General features: G+C 46.6%; 1 protein-coding gene across 1 annotated transcript in view; it reads left to right on the top strand.

The window, feature by feature from the left end:
- LOC141140660 (myelin and lymphocyte protein-like) overlaps window positions 1–19,773 on the top strand; it is a 398,217-nt gene that overhangs the window by 224,264 nt on the left and 154,180 nt on the right. The window lies entirely within an intron of this gene.

Below are 19,773 nucleotides of genomic sequence, written 5' to 3'. Positions count from 1 at the left end.
GTTATATCCGCTATAATTTGTTTCGTATTAGTTGAAATTCGTTATTTTTTTCTTCAGACATTCGGATGCATCCGAATGTCCGAAAGATGCTAAATTCGGCCAAATTTCAATTTGTTACGAAACTAATTGCACATGTCTACTGTGGCACATGTTCCTTGGGGAACCAAGGCACAGAGCCCAATTCCGAACCTGAGATTAAGCGTTCAAGGTTTACCCATCTTTTATATCGAGCATGTATCTTCCAGTCTACCACTGGATAAATGGACTGCCCAATAATAGCGTTAGAGTTTGGGGAAACCAATTCCACCACTAGACTTTGGTAAGACTAATTTTGCCCATCCAATGCACGCAGACCTCCTCCCCCTTAAGAAAGTCCTACACATATTCTTGTAGTTTGTAAAGAAAGAAGGCGGTAAGCGAATTGGAAGAGTCTGCACTTTGTACAACAAGCGTGGCATCTTTAGGATAGAAGCCCGCCTAAACCAGGAGATAATGGGCACATCCCATCTTTGAAGTTCTTGTATATTTTTCAATTCCGATAAAAAGTTTTTGTCATATAGATCTGCCAGTTTAGCAGGAAGTTGTATACCCAAATAGGTGATAGCATCCGTTTTCCATTGAAAAGGAAAACTGGCCTGGCATTGCTTTACTAGTTCAGCTGGAAGGAAACATTCAGTGCAAAAGATATTGAATGGGAGGGGGGGGTGGGGGGGTGGGGAGTAGTGGATAAACGTATCCTATGGAAGCAGTGGTAAATCCCTAAACAGCAGGTAGGGATACACTATCCGTAGGGGAGGGGACCCCCAAAGGTGGATGTCGCACAAATATACCGGAGGTGGTTTCAGACCTGCAAAATCACCTAATAGGGAAGATTTGGGGGCGAGGGAAAAGGAAAAAGGAGAAGGTAAGTTTCAAGGGGGAACCTGCCTCTCTGAGGTGAGGAAGAAGTCTAACACCAAAGTGCTTCCATACCCTCAATCATCCAGATATATGTTTAAGCTCAACCAGAAGGGAAAGTAGCCTCAGCTACAGAAGACAGAGAGATACAGACCAGGCCCACCCCCCGTAAGGGAGTAAGCCTCCGCCTGACTCCCTCCATCTCAGGAGTTAGAAGAAAACCAGCATGAATCAAGAAGTCACCTGAGGAAGAAGGCCACTAGCTGCAATTGTCAGCTTTGCTGCTCAATAGAGTTATCCATCTCCCTATACCAACCAACAGGGTATAGTACCAGAAGATAGAGGCCCCCATCCACAGCCCAATCACAAACCCTACCTCCTCAGCTGACACAGGTACCAGAATTGCAGATATATTAACACGTGAACTCACACTACTTAAAACAGGTATACATATCTAGACATCAACGTACAGCGTAGGGTTGTCCGGATCGTTGACCATAACAGTTGGATAAAAAACAAAAGAACAAAGGACTTTGTCTGCACAGTCTCCCCAGGAGCCTATTAAGCAGTTGGTTCAGCTAAAAGCCAATATATTTTTCCCCCTAAGACCTTAGCACCTAAATATATAGGCCAAAGAGGCTAAATGCCTGAGAATAAGGCAAGTAATAATGATAAATAATAGAAATAATAATAATAAAGTAATAAATACGGCGGTCAATACCGTACCACACCCCACTTTGGTTGTTCTGTGTGTGAATGAACAGTGACTCAGTCATTGTAAAAGGCAGATTTAGAAAAGATGCACAAAGTCAGTTCATCTCATAGTAACTGCCCAGTAGTTGTCATGTGTCTCAGTGTATCAGAACAAGGCGAGGAAGAACCCCTCCTGCAGGCCCAACTGTGGCCTTGTATGAAGCAAACCCCCCTTTTCAAGTGACATAAAGTTGAAGGCATAGCTTTGCCCAGTATCAGAAAGCCAGATAAAGACTATACTTTTGAAAAGATTAAGCTCTACTGCTACTTTAAGTTGGTATGAGAGATAGACCCCCTTGAGCCTGGGGGGGATGATCTAATTATCTAGAGCAGAATGACATGAGCCACACATTCAGGTGATCATGTATAATTTCCATGTGCAAGTAAGCACATCCCAAAAGTTATCCACGGGTTAGTTGTCAGGAACAGCATTACAATCAGTGATAGTAGGCATAGAGAGATCCAGAAATTAGAGCCATAGAGGAAAATGATGTGGAGGTCAGCTCACCACTTAGTCAACTTTACATCCGATGGTCATATCCATGTCTCCACGAATCCTCAATGGAGAATTGGAAGAGGGCCTCCGGTGCCTCTGCCTGTTCTGTTGCGTTTGAGGAGTATCTTCTGGCTGGGTTAGAATCCAAGGTTCTGGTTGCAGAAATGCACTGTACCAATCTGGAACATTAACCGCTGGGATGCCTATCTCCTATCTTTAGCAAGGCAGTGCGAATATCAGCCGTCGCTTGTAGGCAGAAGGAAAATTTCCGGTAAGTGATATGCCTGTTCCGCAGTACATTTAGAAGAGGCCGTAGGTCTCTCCTATGCTGAAGAGTAATGGCAGAGAGATCTTGAAAGATCTGTATATGTGCTCCCTCATGTTCCAAGTGACCATGATTCCACGCTGAACGTAAAATGTCCGCTTTTTGTGTAAAACTTACCAGACAACACACAGCGTCTCTTGGTGGGTTGGTGTCTCGTCCCCTAGGCCTGAGCACTCTATGGCATCTTTCCATGTCAACAGGTGTATCTGGCGGCCTCCCCAGCAGTGTGTTGAAGATGGCCCAGATCACTGGTTGTAATTGTGGACCTTCCACCGACTCTGGAATTCCTCTTATACACACATTTTGCCTGCAACCTCTGTTATCTAAATCTTCCATGTGTCGATGCATGTCTATAAGGTGTTGGGCATGTACACTTGTGGCCTTTTGGACTTGCTGGATAGCTGCACCGTGTCATGGCCACCGACTCCATATGATCCAGGCGAGATTCAACCGCCCTGAGATCTGTTTTTAAGTCTGATATTGCTGCAGACAGGGTGTTTTTTATGTTCATGGCCACCTGCTGGTCGGCTAGGCTTAGGAGAGGAGACTGTGGGTTATTACACATACCTGCCATAGATGCGCCGGGCGAAGCCGCCGTGGCAGGCTGCACTGTGATCTGAGGCTTGTGATGCAGCCTGGGAGTCGGTTTGCTGAGTGCAGAACATAGCTGGTTTGTTCCTGCTCAGCTGTGTAGAGGAGTCCATCTGTGACCGGGTTGCAGACGTGCTTCTCCTGGTCATCTTTATGCAGTAAATTGGAGGCTTTCCCGCTAATAGTAGGCAAAACTGAAGCCCTAGACGACGGAGCTCTCGGTCTGAGCTGCCATCTTGCTCCGGTATCAGGCCACGCCCCCTTGATTTACATTTTTATAAGTGAAATAATATTTGACACCTTTGCAAAACATGACTTAGTACTTGGTGACAAAACCCTTGTTGGCAACAGTGGCATCGCTAGGGGGTGGCTATTGTGGCAATAGCCCAGAATCTGGGGCCCATAGCCCTGAGTCTCTTGCCGCAGGGTCCCTGCCTAACCAGCGGGCCACGGCTGCAGCGGGTGGGCTGCATGAGAGAGGTGGATGAGAGGAGAGAAGCGAGCGGGCGGACGAGCAGAGGTGACATCATCTCTCTCTGCCCGATCCACATCACCACTCTTCCGCCCTCACAGCCAGGCCTCTACAATGTGGTAGCGAGGTGCAGCAGGGAGCAGAGATGACATCATCTCTCACTGCCCGCCACTCATCAGCGTTCTTCTGCCCTCAGAGCGCGGGCCTCTTCAATGTTGGAGGTGCAGTGGGGGGGGGGGGCAGCCAGATGACATCATCTCTCACTGCCCGCCCCACATCACCACTCTCCTGCCCTCACTAAATGGACCAGTGCTGCCAGCCTGCCACTAATACAGCGACAATGCACATTTGGTGGCACTAGCTGGCATGGCAAGTAACAATCCACATCAGTTGGCAAGTGACAATCCACATCTGGTGGCAGGTGACATGGAAAGTGACAATCCACATCAGGTAGCAGGTGACGTGGCAAGTGACAATCTGCAAATGATGGCAGGTGACGTGGCAATCTGCAAATGGTGGCAAGTGACGTGGCAAGTGACAATATGCAAATGGTGGCAGGTGACGTGTCAAGTGACAATCTGCAAATGGTGGCAGGTGACACGGCAATCTGCAAATGGTGGCAGGTGACACAGCAATCTGCAAACGGTGGCAGGTAATGTGGCAAGTGACAATCCACATCTGGTGGCAAGTGACAATCCACATCTGGTGGCAAGTGACAATCCACATCTGGTGGCAGGCGACATGGCAAGTGACAATCCACATCTAGTGGCAGGTGACAGTGGCAAGTAACAAGCTGCATCTGGTGCCAGGCAACAATGGCAAGTGACATGCTGCATCTGGTGACAGGCGACAGTGGCAAGTGACACGCTGCATCTGGTGACAGGAGATGTGGACAGTTATTTTGCGTTTCTTCCATTAATAATAATAGTCCATAAGAATAATTGCACCGACTGTTGTCACCCTCTTGCCAAACTGCTTGGCGATGGTCTTGTAGCCCATTCCAGCCTTGTGTAGGTCTATAATCTTGTCCCTGACATCCTTGGACAGATCTTCGGTCTTGGCCATGGTGGAGAGTAAGGATGGGCTCAGGTGTGTTCCCACACTCCACGTGCAGAGCCTGTCAGGAAGTCGACACTACACAGCTCTAATCTTATGCAGTGAGACATTTTCCCGATGTGCGGCTGCAGAGATCGGGAAATGTCTCACTGCCTGTGATTAGCGTAACGCAGTGCCGACTCCCTGGCAGGCTCTGCACGTGGAGTGTGCGAACACGCCCGAGCCCATCCTTATTGGAGAGATTGGAATCTGATTGATTGCTTCTGTGGACAGGTGACTTTTATACAGGTAACAAGCTGAGATTAGGAGCACTTCCTTCAGGCTGGGTTCAAACATGTGCGGTGCGAATTCCAGCTCCGGGTTTCTCTGTGAAGAAAAAAAGCAGCTGTTCAGCAGGTTCCTCTCCATTGCAGCTGCAAATCAGCTGACCTGGGAGAGGGGGGAGATGTAGTGAGGAGGGGGAGAGAATTTGTGTTCAGGACGGAACACATCTGCAAATCTGATGCGTTCCCATAGACGATTATAATGAGCAAGGCCCTCTGATTCCTCTTGTACCAAATTGTAATATAACTGTAATGTCTGCCTTTATTTTGTTAAGCACTGCACAAACTGTTGGCGCTATATAAAACCTGTTTAATAATAATAATAATAATTTGCTTGCAATTAGCACCGCAATACCTAGAAAATGCACACTTTTTTTGGACAATGCGGAGTGCGAATGCAACGCACATATGTGGACCAGATTCATTCAAACTAATAGATTTTAAAATGTTCTGTGAATTGGATGCAGTGTAAGCCGCATCCAATTCGCATAGGTGTGAACCGAGCCTTAAGAGAGTGCTCCTAATCTCAGCTCCTTACCTGTATAAAAGACACCTGGACAGGGACGATCCTGGCCGGGGTGCACGGGGTGCACCGCACCCCAGCGCTGTCATTTCTCTTCAGAAGAGGGGCGCCGAGCTAGAATCGCCGGGCGCTTGGCCGGCGTCTAGCTGTGGAGCAGAGTGACGTCACTCAGGGACGCCGCAGCCACCCCAGCATTCAGAGCGCACCGCGGCCGCCCCAGCATTCCTTGCACGCCGCCTCCGCGGCTAGTAAAGCAGCTCGGAGGTCCGCCCACCTCAGCCATCTTCAGACAGCATGAGCGTGGCTAAGAAGAGGGAGCGGAGCCGGAGCGGCTGCAGCGGACTTGTGCTGGCTGGTCTGAAGAAGAGAGAAGAGGAACAGGAAGAAATCCTCCCAGAGAGAGCAGATCTGCGGCTGCCTGCCTCCCTGTCCCTGCACTGTCTGCACCAGGCATCCAGGCCGGTCAAGGAAGTTGGAAGTAAGTAGTCTGTGCTGCCCATCAAACACAGCTACTGTTGTCCCCACAGCCCATCAAAAGCTGCCACTCTGCCCATCAAAAGCTGCCACTCTGCCCATCAAAAGCTGCCACTCTGCCCATTAAAGCTGCCACTCTGTCCATCAAAAGCTGCCACTCTGCCCATCAAAAGCTGCCACTGTGCCCATCAAAAACTACCACTCTGCCCATCAAAAGCTGCCACTCTGCCCATCAAAAGCTGCCACTGTGCCCATCAAAAGCTGCCACTGTGCCCATCAAAAACTGCCACTGTGCCCATCAAAAACTGCCACTGTGCCCATCAAAAGCTGCCACTGTGCCCATCAAAAACTGCCACTGTGCCCATCAAAAACTGCCACTCTGCCCATCAAAAGCTGCCACTGTGCCCATTAAAAACTGCCACTCTGCCCATCAAAAGCTGCCACTCTGCCCATCAAAAGCTGCCACTGTGCCCATCAAAAACTGCCACTCTGCCCATCAAAAACTGCCACTCTGCCCATCAAAAGCTGCCACTCTGCCCAAACACAGCCACTGTGCCCATCAAAAACTGCCACTCTGCCCATCAAAAGCTGCCACTCTGCCCATCAAAAGCTGCCAGTGTGCCCATTAAAGCTGCCACTCTGCCCATCAAAAGCTGCCACTCTGCCCATCAAAAACTGCCACTGTGCCCATCAAAAACTGCCACTCTGCCCATCAAAAGCTGCCACTGTGCCCATCAAAAACTGCCACTCTGCCCATCAAAAGCTGCCACTGTGCCCATCAAAAACTGCCACTCTGCCCATCAAAAGCTGCCACTCTGCCCATCAAAAGCTGCCACTGTGCCCATCAAAAACTGCCACTCTGCCCATCAAAAACTGCCACTCTGCCCATCAAAAGCTGCCACTCTGCCCATCAAAAGCTGCCACTGTGCCCATCAAAAACTGCCACTCTGCCCATCAAAAACTGCCACTCTGCCCATCAAAAGCTGTCACTCTGCCCATTAAAGCTGCCACTCTGCCCATCAAAAGCTGCCACTCTGCCCATAAAAAGCTGCCACTCTGCCCATTAAAGCTGCCACTCTGCCCATCAAAAGCTGCCACCCTGCCCATCAAAAGCTGCCATTGTGCCCATCAAAAACTGCCACTGTGCCCATCAAAAACTGCCACTCTGCCCATCAAAAGCTGCCACTGTGCCCATCAAAAACTGCCACTCTTCCCATCAAAAGCTGCCACTCTGCCCATCAAAAGCTGCCACTGTGCCCATCAAAAGCTGCCACTGTGCCCATCAAAAACTGCCACTGTGCCCATCAAAAGCTGCCACTGTGCCCATCAAAAGCTGCCACTGTGTCCATCAAAAGCTGCCACTGTGCCCATCAAACACAGCCACTGTGCCCATCAGACACAGCCACTGTTGTGCCCATCAAAAGCTGCCACTCTGCCCATCAAAAGCTTCCACTGTGCCCAAACCGCTGCTTGGCATTGCATCAGGGTGGATATAAATCAATTATTAAAAAAATAAGAAGTTTTTTTTTTTAATTTAAATCAATTTTTTTTTTTTTGATTTTTATCACGTTTATTTTAATAAAATGTTATTGGAGTAAAAACTGATCTAAAGATAGTTTTCTATTTAATATACATTAATAATTTAGTTTATTCAGCATGAAATGGAGTTTAGTTATGTAGCATGATGAGGCTGTATATTCTGCAATATTTGCATTTTTGGTAAACTCATTTAGCCCGGGTTTACACTAAAGCAATGCAGGAACCAGCGCAATTGCAGTGCCAGTTTCCTCATCGCATCTCTCCCCCAGAGGGCAGTTCACACTGCCCTCTGCAAACTGCTGGGGGTGTCAATACAATGTTAATGACACCCCCAGATCAGTTCACAGATCGCACTGCGAACTTTTAATTTGATCCATGTGATCCAATTTCAGTGTGGGAAAAACAAAGTCCCTGCACCTTTTAGTGCAAATCCAATGCGAGTTCAGCCATACAACTGTATGGCTGAATTCGCATTGCACAGAAATCACATGTGATCCGCACCATCAAGTTCAGGAATATTCCTTTATCCCATTGTTTTGCAAATCTAAGTACACTACAAACTGTATGATTGAATCGGTTCTGATATCAATGTTTTACTAACCTAACAGATTATTATTCTAAAGAGGAAACCTTCATTTTGTTTGCAAATATTAAAGATTTACTACCAGGAAGAATGAGTCCTTACATTAAAAGAGCACCTGTCATTTCAGATCCATCATGGCAGCACCTGTTAGCGGGCGTCCACTCACCTGCTGCCGCCACGTCCCTCACCTTGTTGTGTCACCGTTGCATCACCAGCCGTCCCATTTAAGTGAATGGGACTGTCGGTGAGTCAACAGCGAGTCAGAGGAGAAGCTGGTGGGGGACAGAGATGACAGCTGCTCTTTAAAAATTATGATTTCTATCGAGTGGATTTAAATCAAGCCTTTTTACTAGTGATTTAAATCCAATCCACCCTGCATTGTATGCTATTATTAAGCTTATGATATACCAGATCCTTTACCACCATTGATCCCCCAGCTGATCTCCTAGTATTTATGATACATGCATATTCTTAGACCCAAGTGCATAACTGTACATTTATCAACATGAAACCTCATTTTACCACATAGTTGCCCAATAAAACAGTGCATTGAGGTCGGGTTGTAAGTTGGAGACGTCCTGTAAGGACGTTATTCCACTGCAAGAACTGCTCAAGTTCAGTTACATTTGATGCTGAGCATTTGTGGACTGCAGTCTTCATGTCATTCCACCGATTTTCAATGGCGTTTAAGTCTGAGCTCTGACTGGGCCATGCAAGGGCACTCACCTTTTTCTCCTTCAATCACTATGTGCTCATTGTTCTGTGTGCTTTGGGTCATTGTCATGTTGGAAGGTAAACCTTCTTCCCATTAACAACCTTCTGGCAGTGGGCAGCAGATTTTCCACTGCAGAGAAATACCCCCATACCAGGATAATACCACTCCCATACCAGGATATTATCACCTCAGTGGTTTACTATAGGAATGGTGTTATTTGGATGGTGAACTGTATTTGGATTTCTGCCAGACATATTGTTTGGTATTGAGGCCAAATAATTCAATTTTAGTCTCATTGGACCATAACACCTTTTTCCATGTGGCCTCAGAATCTTCAAGGTGTGTTTTGACAAAGCTCAAGTAAATGCAGGTGGTTTTTCTTGAGGAGTGTTATTTTTATTGCAACCCTCCCATACAAGCCACATTTGTGTAGAATGTGTGATATTGTTGTCACATGCACACAATGACCACGCTTTGTTCTTTTAAATCAGGGATATGTAATTAGCGGACCTCCAGCTGTTGCAGAACTACAAGTCCCATGAGGCATAACAAGACTTTGACAGCCACAAGCATGACACCCAGAGGCAGAGGCATGATGGGACTTGTAGTTTTGCAACAGCTGGAGGTCCGCTAATTGCATATCCCTGTTTTACATGTAGTCTTTCATGGGGCCTGGAGGGGACTTTTCCTATCAGAGTCTCTCCAATGGTCACAGAGAGGGCCTATGTTAGAGAGCCTCCTCCAGGATCCATTGGACCCCATTGTAGTTTGTAATGGGGCCTGGTGGGGGCTCTAAAGGACTCTCTAAGGCCCCTTTGACACGAGGCGGACCCCGCTTCTGTCCGTTGATCTCCACTGAGCCGGCGGATGACAGGTCCCTCTCTGCTCACTGAGTGGGGAGGGGCTTGTCAGGCGCCGCTGCCGCCTATGGAGGGATCGGATGAAAACGTACAGCATGTCCGTTTTCGTCAGATCTCACCCAATCCGATTCGCCAGCGATGGACTTGGACGTAGGGCCATCCATCTGCTTTTAGCGGATCGGACCGGGTCGGATGTCAGCGGACATTTCTCCGCTGACATCCGTCGCTCCATAGGCTCCATAGGCGACAAAACTGACAGTCGGACCTGAACGGTCCGATCATGAGAAAGGGGCCTAATGGACACCAAGAGGGCCTCTGGTAGAGAGACCCCCCCACTCCAGATCCAATTAGACCCCATTGTAGTTGCCTAATATATTCGACCCCTTGACAGGTGCCATTGTAATGATATAATCAATGCTATTCACTTCAGCTGTCAGTGGTTTTAATGTTGTGGCTGATCAGTGTAGTGTACATTTGCTTTTCCCCTTAGATGGCTAGCAAAAAAACAAAGTTGTCAGGACATCAAAACAAGCTACAGCGGATAAGAAAGGAAGAAGCTTTGAAAAAAATTATTTCTTCCATCACAAGCTTCTTACAGCCACAGTCTTTATTAAGCAGTGGTCAAGATTCCCTTTGCACAGATGCATCCACATCAAGCAAAGAGTTAAGGTCCAGTGTCACAGACATTTCACATGGTGGAGAAGGTGAAAAAAATACAGATTTAGAAGAGTCATCAGAATGTGATGATGATCTGGTCCCTGTGGAGTGTGTCACTGAGCCAATAACAACTGGAGATGTAACTTCAGGTTACATTGTTTCAGCAGCAGAGCATTTTGACATTGAAGAGGAAGATTTATCTGAGGTTTCCTCTAACTCAGACACTGAGTCTATTGTACTTATGGATGAGGAAACGGAAATGGAACTTGAACAGCCATCAACATCAAGTGGAATCTCAAGTGATCCTGCTTTCTGGCCTGAAAATATAGATGACCAACACAGACTAACTTTGATAAAAATTGGTCCTGTTCAAGAAAAGTTATCTACGTTCCCAAAAGATGATACCAGCAGGAGCTTTTCTGTCTCTTACTACCAAAGAGTACTGGATAATGGAGAGAAGATACAAAGAAATTGGTTGATTTATTCCATATCTACTAATTCAGTCCAGTGCTTTGCTTGCCGGCTATTCAACGGTGACAATATGGCTTTGGCCTCAAAACAAGGCTTTAATGATTGGCAGCATCTGTCAAGACATTTAAGCCGACATGAAAAAAACACAATCCATATCACAAATTATAAGAAATGGATGGATCTTTCAAGAGCTCTGGAAAAGGGAACAACCATTGATCATGTCAATCAAAAGATCATTAAACAAGAAGAGAAACGCTGGTATTCTGTCATACGGCGAATAATCTACATTATCCAATAGTTAGCAGGACAAAATCTGGCGCTTCGTGGCTGTGATGCCCGTTTGTTTCAAAACAATAATGGTAACTTCCTGAAATTGGTTGAAATGATAGGGAAATTTGATCCCATCATATCTGAACACATTCAGAGAATTCAGTGCTCCATTTCACAGCATTCACAAATGCCACATTATCTTTTTTACAAGATTCAGAATGAGATAATTGCCATAGTTGGAACCAAAATACAAGTAAAAATTATACGAAGCTTGAATGAGTCCAAATATTTCTCCATTATCCTGGATTGTACTCCTGATGTGAGCCACATAGAGCAGATTAGCATTGTTGTCCGATTTGTTGTTCTAGATCATTGTGAAAAAAAAATTGAAATCCGAGAACACTTCCTGGATTTTTGCCCAATATACAATACAACATCTGAAGGACTGACATCCTTTTTACTGGCCTACTTAAACAACAATCAGATTGCAATTGAGAATATGCGTGGCCAAGGCTATGACAATGGTGCAAATATGAAAGGAAAACATAATGGTTTGCAGCAAAAAATACTCAATATCAACCCAAGAGCCTTTTTTGTTCCATGCAGTGCACATACTCTCAACTTGGTTGTGAATGACGCTGCAAAGATTTCATACCTGACAATAGATTTTTTTGGCGTCATTCAAGAACTTTATGTGTTCTTTGTCTCATCCACCCAACGATGGCAAGTACTCAAGGAGCATGTTACAAATCTAACTTTAAAACCACTCTCCAATACCAGATGGGAAAGCAGAGTTGCAGCAATTAAACCCTTGCGTTATTTCCTACCTGAGGTATTTGATGCACTGTATGACATCTCAGATGATGACAACAGGGATATTAACACCAAACATCAGGCTCAATCCTTGGCAACGAAAATTAAATAATTCAAATTCATTTGTTCCATTGTCATTTGGTATGAATTATTATCAAAGGTGAACGTAATCAGCAAAATACTGCAGCAAACAACATTAAACCTATCAGGCTGTGTACAGGAACTGGAAAAGTTGATCAAGCACTTGGTGGAATATAGATCTGATGAAGGCTTTGAGAATGTGCTATCTGATGCCAAAGAAATAGCTGAAAAGCTTGATTGTGAAGCGCGATTTCCTGATGCCGTTACAATTAGATCTCGATGGAGAAAGAAGATGTTTGACTATGAACATGAAGATGAGTCTCTTTCAGACCCAGCACAATATTTTAAAGTGAATTTTTCTTTGCCGTTTTGGACACATCCATCCAGTCCATAAATGAGAGATTTACGCTACTTCAGAGCAACTGTGACACATTTGCGTTTTTATATGAAATCCCAAAACTTGTAATGGACAGCAATTACAGTAGGTGACCGCGATATTGTGTCAATCTCGCCGCACTTCTCGGCGAGATTTGACACCTACGAGCCCCGTCGCAGGAGCCAGCGCCGAGATGGCTCACTCATCGGGAAAGGAAAACGTTGTTTTCCTCCCGCGATGAGTGACAGGCAGCGCTGACAGCTGTCTAGTATGAATCCTGAGGCGGGAACACCGCGCCAAATTTTAAATGAAAAAACCGGCGTGGGTTCCCCCCTCGGGGGCATACCAGGCCCTTAGGTCTGGCATGGATTGTAAGGGGAACCCCCTATGCCGAAAAATCGGCGCGGGGGTGCCCCCCAAATCCATACCAGACCCTTATCCGAGCACGCAGCCCGGCCGGCCAGGAAGGGGGGTGGGGACGAGCGAGCGCCCCCCCCCCCCTCCTGAGCCGTACCAGGCAGCACGCCCTCAACATGGGGGGGTGGGTGCCTTGGGGGAGGGGGGCGCCCTGCGGCCCCCCCACCCCAAAGCACCTTGTCCCCATGTTGATGAGGACAAGGGCCTCTTCCCGACAACCCTGGCCGTTGGTTGTCGGGGTCTGCGGGCGGGGGGCTTATCGGAATCCGGGAGCCCCCCTTAATAAGGGGGCCCCCAGATCCCGGCCCCCCACCCTGTGTGAATGAGTTTGGGGTACATGGTACCCCTACCCATTCACCTAGGCAAAAGTGTCAATATAAAAAAAACACACTACACAGGTTTTAAGAATAATTTATTAGTCAGCTCCGGGGTCTTCTTCCGACTTCGGGGGGTCTCCTTCCGACTTCTCCCGGTGTTCGGCCTCTTCTCCCGGGCCCCGCCGCTATCTTCTTCCAGCTCTATTGCCAGCGAGGGGCCCGGTCTGCTGCCGCTGTCTCGCCGCCGCTGTCTCGCCGCTTCTTCTCTTCTTTTCTTCTTCCCCGATGTTGACACGACGCTCTCTCCGGCTCGAATGCTGTGTGCGAGCTGCGGAGCCATTTATATAGGCGGTAACCCCGCCCCCTTACGACGTCATGGTCCCAGCATGCGCAGGGACTCTGGGGCCACGCCCCCTTATGACGCCAGAGTCCCTGCGCATGCTGGGACCATGACGTCGTAAGGGGGCGGGGTTACCGCCTATATAAATGGCTCCGCAGCTCGCACACAGCATTCGAGCCGGAGAGAGCGTCGTGTCAACATCGGGGAAGAAGCAAAGAAGAGAAGAAGCGGCGAGACAGCGGTGGCGAGACAGCGGCGGCGAGACAGCGGCAGCAGACCGGGCCCCTCGCTGGCAATAGAGCTGGAAGAAGATAGCGGCGGGGCCCGGGAGAAGAGGCCGAACACCGGGAGAAGTCGGAAGAAGACCCCCCGAAGTCGGAAGAAGACCCCGGAGCTGACTAATAAATTATTCTTAAAACCTGTGTAGTGTGTTTTTTTTATATTGACACTTTTGCCTAGGTGAATGGGTAGGGGTACCATGTACCCCAAACTCATTCACACAGGGTGGGGGGCCGGGATCTGGGGGCCCCCTTATTAAGGGGGGCTCCCGGATTCCGATAAGCCCCCCGCCCGCAGACCCCGACAACCAACGGCCAGGGTTGTCGGGAAGAGGCCCTTGTCCTCATCAACATGGGGACAAGGTGCTTTGGGGTGGGGGGGCCGCAGGACGCCCCCCTCCCCCAAGGCACCCACCCCCCCATGTTGAGGGCATGCGGCCTGGTACGGCTCAGGAGGGGGGGGGGCGCTCGCTCGTCCCCACCCCCCTTCCTGGCCGGCCGGGCTGCGTGCTCGGATAAGGGTCTGGTATGGATTTGGGGGGGACCCCCACGCCGATTTTTCGGCATAGAGGGTTCCCCTTACAATCCATGCCAGACCTAAGGGCCTGGTATGCCCCCGAGGGGGGAACCCACGCCGGTTTTTTCATTTAAAATTTGGCGCGGTGTTCCCGCCTCAGGATTCATACTAGACAGCTGTCAGCGCTGCCTGTCACTCATCGCGGGAGGAAAACAACGTTTTCCTTTTCCGATGAGCGAGCCAGCGCGACATTCACAGTACCCTGTCGCCGAGAACCAGCGCGATGGTATCGCGCTGGAAACACAATCTCGCGGTCAGGTACTGTATATATTGAAGTGTTGCATGGATCTGCAAAACAAGTTAACTGACAGCCAGTTATCCCACTCTGACATTAGTGGAATAGATCTTTGTGATGAACTGGACACCATTAGACCTTTTCTAACTCAGGAGATGACAGTCACCAACATCTTGCAGTATCTAGTGGAGAATAACTTGACCAACACATTCCCTAACCTTTCTATTTCACTGAGAATATTGATGACACTTCCTGTAAGTGTAGCTGCTGGGGAACGTTCATTTTCAAAACTAAAGCTGATAAAAAATTATCTCCGTTCCACAATGTCCCAGGCAAGACTTTCCAACTTATCCATAATATCCATTGAAAAATCCTTCTGTGAAGACTTGGATATACATGATGTGATTAGAAATTTTGCTGTTGCCAAGGCTCGAAGAGTTAGTTTTGTTTGATTAAATAATCAAACAATGTATACACACTGCATCCTTCCCTAGTGTCTCACAACTGGAAGGTAATGTACCAAAAATTGGGAGACTGCAGATGTGTTTTTGCAATATTTTGCTGGGTTTGGATGTTTTTATTAAGAAAAAGCTTTCCACTCTACCCCATAACCCAGACATATGAATAATACGGGAGATTATTGTCACATGTAGCACACAGCCAGATATTCCTGCAGCTCCTTTAATGTTGCTGTAGGCCTCTTGGCAGCCTCCCTGACCAGTTTTCTTCTTGTCTTTTCATCAATTTTAGAGTGACGTCCAGTTCTTGGTAATGTCACTGTTGTGCCGTATTTTCTACACTTGATGATGACTGTGTTCACTGTGTTCCATGGTATATCTAATGCCTTGGAAATTCTTTTGTACCCTTCTCCTGACTGATACCTTTTAACAACGGGATCCCTCTGATGCTTTGGAAGCCCTCTGTGGACCATGGCTTTTGCTGTAGGATGCGACTAAGAAAATGTCAGGAAAGAACAGCTGAACTTTATTTGGGGTTAATCAGAGCACTCCGAGGCTAGGTTCACATCTATGCTGCTGATGCATTTTTCAGGCACATTTTGCACTTTTAAACCCTTGTTTTTGCATGCAGTTTTCATGCATTTTGCGGGTTTTTTTCTCTTTAAACACACTGTATATGGCTGGTTGCTAAGGAGGATGGGAAGCCAGCCGCTTTAACTTTATTTAATTGATATTTGCACTGTTTTGTGATTGTATGCATTATGCAAATCTGTTATTTGCACTTTAGTGATTGTATTTATTGAAAATATAAAAAGTACAGAATCAATCTATCTTGCATATTTTACATCTGTAGTTATATATTTTCTGCTACCTCATTTTCTGTTCAAAAGTTTAATATTGTTCAGTTAATATTTATATTCCAAGTTTTTTTTCCTGATACACTTTTTGATTTACATGCACTTGACACGGAATTGTCAATAAATAAAACATTTATTTTGACTTGTCAAAGCCGTTAACCAAGTTATTGTCAAAGCAAAGTGGTGGGGCTTACAGATGGAGAGGTGGAGTTGTTGCCATAGAAACATTAGTAAAGGGAAGGAGTTAGTAAGATGACCACGCCCATGTGGGGGCACTAGAAATATTTCTGCACCCAGGCACCTGTGACCCTAGGATCGGCCCTGTTGTTAACCCTGGTGGAGAAGGCTCTAGTGCGCCCAACATATTGCCTCTTGCAAGGGCAATTAATGAGATAAACAATATGTCGGGTAGCGCACGTGGTGAAGTGTTTCATATTGTAATCCCTGAAGTGACTGTAGAATGGAAAGTCACAGTTTTGCGTCTCCCACACGTGTTGTGCAAGCACACATTACACTTTCTGCAAGGGAAATATCCCTTGCAGTCCTGAAAAATGGAGACTGGACGGGGGGGATCGATAGTGTTGGGAGCGACTTCGCCGCAGACAGAGCGTGCGCCACAAAAATGACACCAGCCCGGTCCGGCAAAACGGGACCCAGCACACAATCATTTTTCAAAACCCTCCAATGCCTGTCTATAATTCTCTTAATTTCCTTGTGCTGTACAGAAAATGTGGTGAAGAAAGACCATTTAAATTGGTTTTCTTCCTGTACTCTAGGGCAAGCCACCAAGAGCGAATTCCTCTCCACCATTCTAACCTCACTAATGGTGGCATCAAGGTCAGAGGGTCTGTACCCTTTCTCAACAAATCTTTCCCTAAGGTCTGAGATTGGGACTGGAAGTCTTCAATGTTGCTAAAGTTTCGTCGCATATGGAGAAACTGTCCCTTAGGGACAGATCTGAGCCACTGATGGTGGTGGCAGCTGTCTACCGGGATATACCCGTTACGGTCCGTAGGTTTGAAAAACGTTTTGAGGACCAGCTGCTGATTGACTACAGAAATCTCTAAATCCAAGAAGTGGATAGTTTCAGAACTGGCCTCAAAACTCAGAGAGATGTTTCTATCATTAGTATTCAAGTACCCCATATACTCCTCCAAAGATCTAAGGTCACCTTTCCAGAGGAGGAGGATGTCGTCTATGTATCTAGCCCACAGGACCAACTGAGGTGGTCTGTGGGTATAGACGACATCCTCCTCCCATAGGGCCATGAAAAGGTTGGCCAAACTGGGAGCATAATTGATCACCATGGCAACGCCCTTAATCTGGGAGTAGTATGTTCCATGGAACCAGAAGTAATTATGTTCTGTGGCGAACCTGAGTAGTTCCATAACATAATTACGATGGATGAGGGGTAGACTTGAATCCCTGGAGAGGAACAAATCAACTGCCGCCAAACCCTGATCCAGTGGGATAGATGTATAAAGTGCAGATACGTCTGCAGTTGCGAGGAGAAGGCCATCCTGATACTCAACCCTTTCTATAAGATTAATCGCAGCTCTTGTATCCTTCAAGTATGAAGGCATTTGCTTGACCAGGGGCTGGAGATAGAAATCAATGTACCTTCTGATTCGCGAGGTGACGGAGTCTATCCCACTCACGATCGGAGGACCCGGGGGATTGGTAGAATTTTTGTGAACTTTCGGAAGGTAATAGATGACAGGTATTCGGGGGGCTGCAGGTACAAGGAACTCTCTCTCCTTCTGGTTAAGAATGTTGAGAAAGAAACCCTCATCAATAAGAGCCAAAAGGGCTCGTTTGTATTCTCTTGTGGGGTCATTAGGAAGAATACTGTATGTGGTTCGATCATCAAGTAATCGATTCATTTCTGCAATATAGTCTTCCTTATCCAGGATGACTATCCCGCCGCCTTTATCGGCCGGATGGATGATAAGGTTATTTCTGTCACAGAGAGTGTCAATACCAGCCATAATGGATGGATCTTGATGCATTCTCTTGACAGAAATATTCTCAAGATCGTGTAGAACCAGATCTTTGAAAACATTAATAGAATGGGATGTATTGTTTGGGGGATTGAAAAGTGATGGATTTGAGAGGCCAGAGTGTATAATATCACCCTGTGTGGTATCTCTGGAGTTCAATGCGGGCATAGATAAGAAATGCCTCTGTATATTGAGCTTGCGGATATATTTATGTACATCCACAAAAGTGGAAAATTTATTTAACCTCCTAGGGGGACAAATTTGAGCCCTTTGTCAATGACATATTTCTCATGGTCAGTAAGACTAACTTTACTTAAATTAAAAATGCCAGCACCTAATGTGACCTTTTTCTTTTTCCTCCATTGTAATCGCCACCCCCTCTACATCCTCTTTTGTTTTTGGACTGGGGGGGTTGTGAATAGGTTTGTGAAAACCCGAAGATTGGGGGGGCCCGAATGCATGTAATGGTATGGTGTTCTGTTGTATTCCTCATTCCCACCATCGCCATAATAGGAATGGTCATACTGTGTTTCGCGCGGACCCTCATCACGGAGCATAGCATAGCGATTATTGGTATGTGTGGGGGTACCATAACCATAACCCTCACTTTGATAACCGATTCTAGCATCATATCTGGGTCCATATGCCCCATGATAGGGCCCTCTACATCTATCACCCACATTCCCTCTACCCCTACCATTAGGTTGCCTGCCCCTCTGACCCGAAGGATGTCGCCCGTAATGAAAATCAGCAGCACGACCCCTAGAAGCAGAAGGGTAACTCTCTCGTATCTCCCTCGACTCAGCTCTCTGGGTGGATAGTTGGTCTGAGGTAAGGTCCTAGGGGCAGGAATACTGGTCCCATGTTCGGTCAGTCTTCCTATTCTAGGAGGAGGCAGGGAGGGAATCATATGTCAGTCTCCTATCGGGATTCTGGACAGCCTGTCCTATATTCTCAACAGGTAGACCAGTGAGCCCTGGATCAGCTCCCTGGGCTTTTTCTGCCAACCGAACACCAATCTGTTTTTATAGTCAGTAACATCACGGTTGTATTCTTTTTGTTTTTTATTCCGTTGGTCCCTCTCCTCCTTTTCCAAAAAGGTCCTAAGGTTAGTGGAATGGGAAATGTATTCGGGCAATCCATTGGATGATAGAAGTTTGTCCTTGAGATCCCTGATTTCCAAATTAAGTGCAGTAAGTCTGCTCCGCTTTCTCTCAACTAAAAAGCCAATCAGCTTAATGCCTGCTTCATTGAAATAGCGAAACCAGGGCTCAAGGTCAGTGTCTCCCTGTTGGGGGAAAACATCCCACCGTAAACCTTTCGGAACCATCTTCTCTTTGATATACTGCTCCAAAAAAGCAATGTCCCACTGTAAGTGCAATTCAGTGGTCATTAGGTTTTTAAGCCTAAGAAAAAGTCCACTCATTTCAGTGTCAGCGTTACTTAAAACAAAAACTCCATCTGTGTTGATGGACCTAGTGGTCCTATATTCAAACAAATCCATAACTAAAGTGATACACCAGGGTAGCTGCAGTAGATAAGGGGTCAGAAATAATAAACAGGATGTAGGAAAATGCTGCACTAAACCCAACAAAACAAATTAAAAAACAGCAAAAGCAGCTGGCACACAAACAAACCAAGTCCCATAAAGATATAAATAAATAAAGTGCAGCGCTGAGAATATCTAACATAAGCTTGATATATGTATGAAAAATTATAACATTAAATACACCTGTGAAAATGTGAATGTAACAACAAACCAAATGTGAGAAACCAGTAGTGTAACCTGCCGGGTTTAATCAAAATCTCTATAGTGAAATATGGAACAGCAAGGGACGGAAGTCCATAAGGTGTAGGGTAAAAGGGAAGTCTTCTCCAATAAGGGGGTACCATAAACACCGGGAGGTAGGTTGACACTCAAATGGAAAGGCGACCACAAATACCAAGGCACATAAATCTTCAATGGAAAAAGTTGGATACCCTTACCAGATCCGTAGGACGCACATGCCATATAGCAGT

This window comes from Aquarana catesbeiana, linkage group LG04 (genome assembly GCF_042186555.1).
Source record: "Aquarana catesbeiana isolate 2022-GZ linkage group LG04, ASM4218655v1, whole genome shotgun sequence".
NCBI classification, from domain to species: domain Eukaryota; kingdom Metazoa; phylum Chordata; class Amphibia; order Anura; family Ranidae; genus Aquarana; species Aquarana catesbeiana.
This window is presented reverse-complemented; position numbering and strand designations above follow the sequence as displayed.